The sequence below is a fragment of the Procambarus clarkii genome, chromosome 25, assembly GCF_040958095.1.
Source record: "Procambarus clarkii isolate CNS0578487 chromosome 25, FALCON_Pclarkii_2.0, whole genome shotgun sequence".
Lineage (NCBI taxonomy): Eukaryota > Metazoa > Arthropoda > Malacostraca > Decapoda > Cambaridae > Procambarus > Procambarus clarkii.
The window spans coordinates 42,589,597-42,596,692 of record NC_091174.1 but is presented as its reverse complement, the minus strand read 5'-3'; the positions used below and the strand labels follow the sequence as shown (position 1 = coordinate 42,596,692).

Here is a 7,096-nt window from a genome sequence, read left to right as displayed (position 1 = left end):
AGACAATTCTATAACCAATGTTCCAGCGATGTGTCAATATTTCATTCAAAATGATCTGCTACCAGAAATTTTAGCCAAATATCCCTAGTTTGCTAACTGTAGATAACAACTAAGTGATTGTAACCTATCCACCGCTGCCCACTGGATGGGGGGCGATTATCTTGAGATGATTTCGGGGCTTTTTTTTTTTTTTTAGTGTCCCCGCGGCCCGGTCCTCGACCAGGCCTTCACCCCCAGGAAGCAGCCCGTGACAGCTGACTAACTCCCAGGTACCTATTTACTGCTAGGTAACAGAGGCATTCAGGGTGAAAGAAACTTTGCCCATTTGTTTCTGCCTCGTGCGGGAATCGAACCCGCGCCACAGAATTTTGAGTCCTGCGCCCTATCCACCAGGCTACGAGGCCCCCCGGTGTGCAGGACAAACATATAAATTTTGATACTAGCTCTCCACATATGTCAGTTGCTTAATTTAGAACCTGTACTTGAGGTCGATCTCGAACCCATTGTTGATGTGATGACTTATATTGAATTTTTAACTAGCTCATCAAGATTGTAACTTGCTTAGCTAAATGAATTGTGGGGTTCAGTCCCTGAGCCCATTATGTACCTCTGTAACCCTTTCCACTACCGCCCACAAGATGGGTATGGGGTGCATAATAAATGAACTAAACTAACTAACTCATATTGAACTGATCCATCTCATGTTGGAATAGTGCTCAACGAGGTGGCGGATGACTTGGCCAAACGTGCCACATCAAAACCACAAGTTGACATTAAATGTGAATTCACAATGAGACAAATAAGAAGCAAAATCAGAAATATTCAGGCACAGGCGGGAGTGGAGAGGATAGAGATAATGTATGAGAGAAGTCTAACCAAGCAACACTACATGTATGTGAGTCAAAACACCCATTTCACTTATGGTAAAAGGAGAAATGCTTGGAGTGACTCTGTGTACATGCGGCTCAGGCTTGGGTACAAATATTACTGGGAATATGGGATAGATGTTCATGATAATGACACGAAGTGTAAACTATGTGGTATGTTAAGGTCTCACACCCTGGCCCATTATGTTCTTGATTGTCCGTTGATTAATGTAGATAGAAACACTGAGATAAGGACTGTTCCTGAACAAATAGCCTGGATGTGTCACAACGGAAAGGTTGATGATATTCTTGTGAGATATAAGAATTTTGCACCAAGACTGTAATATTTTGTTGAATTATCTGCAGGTGTCTTGCAAATTGTCTATACAGTATACCTAGGTCATAAAAGTATTTGTGTGTACGTCTGATAACATACTACTTGTGAAGGAGGAAATGTATATGTTTATCTCTCAGAATGTTTGGTAATATGTTTGTTTGTGATGTGTGTCTATGTATGTATTAACACGTTGTACTGAATGGGGTGAGAATAGCTTGAGCTACCTCATCCCTTTGTTTTTCATGTCGTAAGACACAGGGAAAGATTGCCAGACATGAAGCAATCAATTACATTATCAAGAGAAGTTTGGCTACAGCTGGGTGTCCAGCACAAAGGGAACTTCAGTTGAGCAGATCTGACAATAGCTAAAATTGCCAAGATAGAGTCACCCTGCAGCCATGCAGGGAAGGTAAACAGGTCGTAGGGGATTACACGTGTGCATCTACATTGGCTGATACCTATCTACTTTACAGCTCAGCGGAGGGAGGTGGGGCAGCCACCTTCAGGGAGACCCAGAAAATCAACAAGTATAGAGACCCAGAACGTTGTTACAGGTTCGTGCCGATAGGCTCTGAGACTCTGTGCGCTTGGGGTAAATGTGCACTTAAGTTTTTAAAGGAGATGGGTGAGGAACTCATTGGGAAAACTAGAGACCCACGAGCGGCCAGTTTCCCGTTCCAGCACCTCAGTGTCGCAGTGTAGAGGGGAAATGCGTGCTGTATCCTGGGTATGCACCCAACTTCCGAGGAGCTGGACGAGGTCTTCGAACACTGGTTGTTTTATTGTTATATATATATGTGTGTGTGTGATCTCTGTAAACTGTAGCACTGCAATAAAATAAAACAAAATTAAACAAATCATACAAAAAAATAATAGGGTTGGTTGGAGAGGGAAAGATTAAAGTATTCAGTGAGAATCCATACGGTCCACAAGGAGCATTCTGCTGGCGTACAGGATCCCTTAACCACTCGACCAACACGACCGGACAAAAGAGGATGGTAGCCGAGGCTATTTCCATCCCCCCGCCGGCACTCGGTTGGTAATCTTGGGGATGGTATTTTATCAAATCACATCATTCTTTTGGGCACACGTGAGGAACACAAATGCGAACAAGCCTGAATGATCCCCAGGATTATATGCAACTGAAAACTCACACCCCAGAAGTGACTCAAACCCATACTACCAGGAGCACTCTGCTGGCATACAGGATCCCTTAACCGCTCGACCAACACGACCGGACAAAAGAGGATGGTAGCTGAGGCTATTTCCATCCCCCCGCCGGCACTCGGTTGGTAATCTTGGGCATGGTATTTTATCAAATCACCTCATTCTTTTGGGCACACGTGAGGAACACAAATGCGAACAAGCCTGAATGGTCCCTCAGGACTATATGCAACTGAAAACTCGCACCCCAGAAGTGACTCGAACCCATACTGCCAGAAGCACTCTGCTAGCGTACAGGAGAGTGTTGGCAGCACACACACACACACACACACACACACACACACACACACACACACACACACACACACACACACACACACACACACACACACACACACACACACACACACACACACACACACACACACACACACACACACACACACACACACACACACACACACATATATATATATATATATATATATATATATATATATATATATATATATATATATATATATGTAAATATTTATTTGTTCAAAATTGCTAATCTCCAAAAATTCTTCACTGATTGCTTTGAAAATTTCACACAATGTTCCATTCACATCCGAGCGGGTTTTTATATACATACTATATAGATGTCACGTCTGAAACAGGGAAAAAACATGTTTTTTTTTTAATTACTGTGTTTTTCATGCCTGGTAAATCTTCGAAACCTTTTTATCGATTGCTTTGAAATTTTGAGATAGCGTTGCATTCGAATAGGAGGGTGTGTTTATATATATACTATATACATGCCTCACCTGTGACAGGAGAAAATGTTGTTTTTTTTTAAACAGCTCCATCTGTTAAGAGGTAAGAGCGACACACACGCTGTAATCTCCGGAAGTTCTTCACCGATTGCTTTAAAAATTTTGATTCCATTTCAGTGCTTCCGATTGCATATATGAATGGAATGTTCATTGATTTCAATTTATTTTAATTTTATTTAAATATTTTGTGTAACATTGCATTAAATTGAGCTGTGTTGTTGACCATTCTGTTCATTTCGGGAATATAAGTTTAGATACCATACCTGTGGCAGGTAAAAACGTGCTTTAAAAAAACCATCTATTTTACGTAAGAGCAACACATACTATACTAAATATGTTACGATTCCATTTCAATGTTTCCGATTTCATTTAAAAATCAAATTTTCATAGATTTCGATTGTTTTCATTTTGATTTATTTATTTTGTGTGACATTGCATTGGATATGATCTGTGTTTTTACCATACTGTTCAATTCATGGGTATAGTATATTTTTTATATTTTTTCATTGTTTTTCATTTCATTATTTAACTGTTTTTCTTATATTTCAGTGATGGAAACATCAGATCATTTTATGTTTCTAATTTTCTGGTGGGAACATCAGATCATTTGGGAATGCATCGCACGAGGGAGTTGGGAATGGTGGGGAAGACGAGGGGATGGTAGTGTGTGATGGTGGGGAGGAAGAAGAGACAGGGGAGTGGGTAATGGTGGGGGAGGACAAGGGAAGGGGAATAATGGGGGGGAGGACAAAGGGAGGGGGAAGGGAGACTTGGGGATGGTGGGGACGAGGGGACAAGAGAATGAGGAATGGTGGGAAGGACATAGGGACAAGGGAGTGGGGGATGGTGGGGAGGACAAGGGGACGGGTGAGGGGGGAATAGTAGGGAGGACGAGGGAACAGGGGAGTTGAAGATGGTGTGGAGGACTAGGGGACGGTGGAATAGGGAATGGTTAGGAGGACGATGTGATGGTAGAGTGTGGGAATAGTGGGGAGGACAAAGGGATGGGGTAGGTGGGAGAATGGTGGTGAGATCCAGGGGACGGGGAATTTGGGAGGTCCAGGGGACGGAGAAGTGGGGAATAGTTGGAAGGATGTGGGGATAGGGAAGTGAGGAATAGTTGGGAGGATGAGGGGGCACGGGGAAGGCGTAATGGGAGGAAGGACTGGGAAAAAGGGGAAGGTTGCTGTGGCTCAGCCATGCACTTGCGTTGGTGAGCCACAGCAACGCATGGCAGAGTATATATAAATATATATATATATATATATATATATATATATATATATATATATATATATATATATATATATATATATATATATATATATATATATATATATATATATATACATAAATAATTCTTTAATATTATAAATAAAATAAATAATTCTTTAAGTACTCGCATTTCAGTAGAAATGCGAGTATTTAATTTCATTTTCATTTAATTTTAACTTATTTTAATTTCATGCCCTTTACAGATTGTACAGAATGTCACCACAACCAGCTAAGAAACGATGTCAGTCAAATGAAGAGGTTATTAGAGAATTTAAGGAATGCTGGACTGAAAAGTTTGGCATGATTAAGAAGGATGATAAAGCTTTATGCATTTTCTGTTCTGACACAGTTGTTTGTAGAACTTCTTCTGTAAAGAGACATTTTGAAAATGTTCATAAGAACTTAAGCAATAAAACTGAGGAGGAACAAAGAGAATTAATTTCTCGTGAACTGAGCAAGACAAAAACACAAGCTGAAACTTTTATGAATTATATTTCAGGTAGGCCCAGTTCCAACTTAGTTGCTGCTAGTTTTGAAGTTTCAAAAGTTATTGCCCAACACGGAAAGCCTCTCTGTGATGGGGAGTATATTAAAGAAGCTTGGCTAGAATATGCACCTTTTCTTTTTGACAACTTTTCAGAAAAGAAAAAGATTATTCAGCGCAATAAAGATTTGCCTGTGAGTAGGAAAACAGTTAAGGATAGAATACTTAAGTTGGAAAGAAATACAGCTAAACAATTGACAAAAGATTTGTCTTCATGCAAGTTTTTTTCTATTTGTGTTGATGAAAGTACAGACATTACATCATCAGCTAGGCTAGCCATATATTCTAGATTTTGTAGGGGTGATGAAGTATGTGAAGAGATGGTTGTTCTTGCATCACTACCTGAGCATACTACCGGGGCTGAAATATGTAAAACAGTTGTGAACGAATTCTCTACTCGGCAAATTGACATTTCAAAAGTAGTATCCGTCACAACAGATGGTGCCCCAAACATGACTGGTGAGAAGGCAAGATTTGTAAATCTGTTTGCAAAAAGTGTTGGTCATCCACTGATTGGCTTCCATTGCATCATACATGAGGAGGCTTTATGTGCAAAAGCTGGCCTAAAGGAACTGCAAGAAGTGATGCAAACAGTTACCAAGGTTGTTAATTACATTTGTGGTCGGCCTTTAAATAAAAGACAATTTCAAACTCTACTGGATGCGGTAGAATCTGTGTATAAAGGACTGAAAATGTACAACCATGTTCGTTGGCTTAGCAGAGGCTTGGTTCTGAAACGATTTATTGAATGCTTAGATGAGATAAAGCTCTATTTGAACGACCAACAAGTGTCATACCATGAATTTTCTGACATCGTGTGGGTTTGTAAACTGATGTGTTTTTTTGCAGATTTTTGTGAACATTTAAATGAATTGAATATTAAGTTACAGGGCTCTGGTAAGACACTTGATGTTATGTTTTGTTACATAAAAGCTTTTGAAATGAAGCTTAAAGTTTTTAAGAGTGATGTAGATAATGAGAGATTTAGATACTTTCCAAATCTAAAGAGGTACATCAGTGATCTAAAAGATGACAGAACAGACCACAAATGTCTTCAAAAGATGTTTGTAAACGTTATCGAGTGAACAGTTTGGCAGTTCTCTACAAGATTTGCCAAATTCAGAGAACTGGAAGACACAGTAAAGTTCATCAAGTTTCCAGACAGCATCAAAATGGATGAACTAAACTTGCAAATGTTTTCATGTATAGACATGGATGATTTTGAGATGCAGTTGATTGAATTTCAGAGTAGCTCAATTTGGAAGCAGAAATTTGTTGACCTTAGAGTTGACTTATAAAATATTGAAAGAGAGAGATTAGAGATGAAAGTAACAAAGAGAAATGCGGAAAACGAAGTATTAAGGACTTGGAATACTATTCCAGAAAATTATGTCTGTTTAAAAAACCTTGCAACAGCATTGCTAACCATGTTTTCGTCTACATATGCTTGCGAATCTTTGTTCTCAATTATGAACTTTGTTAAGTCTCGTAACAGGAGTAGCATGACAGCTGAAACTAGCGCTGCATGCATATCTCTCAATGTTACTAAATATAAACCCAATGTAAAATCTCTGTCATCAGTTATGCAGCAGCAGAAGTCTCACTGACAGTATATAAAAGGAGTCAACAAGTTTTTTATCTGTTGTATTCTATTAAATTCACAAAAGCTTAAAGGCTGTTGAAATGTACTTCTGAAGGTTAAATAAAAAAAAAATCTGTTTTTTATTATACTATGTTTTACTGCACCGAGGTAATTTATTATTTTTTCGTTTAAAAAGTTCTTAAGAGATACCAAATATGTTCTAAAAAAAATGGTTGGCACGTGGAAAAAGTTTGTGTCAGAGACTTTGCTGATTTTGGCACGCACTCTCAAAAAGGTTGACCACCCCTGGTCTATAAGGCTTGGTCAGTCATGGCGCTTATTAACTAAGCTCCCTGACTGACCAACCCCCGACGACACTCATGGATCCATTTGGGTACAGTTTTTCATCAAATTCTGGCGCATGCACGGGCCGCACTGAGTCTAACATGTGTGAGAAAGCTGCATGAACGCGCAAGCCATATATCACTAAGAACTCTTTGACCCAGCCAGGAT

General features: G+C 39.5%; 1 non-coding gene across 1 annotated transcript; it reads right to left on the bottom strand.

Annotated features, from left to right (window-relative positions):
* Positions 1 to 332: 332 nt before the first annotated feature.
* On the bottom strand, positions 333 to 403 carry TRNAL-CAA (transfer RNA leucine (anticodon CAA)). Its single transcript has one exon. It is a non-coding gene; the product is annotated as a tRNA-Leu (tRNA).
* Between the last annotated feature and the right edge of the window lie 6,693 nt (positions 404 to 7,096).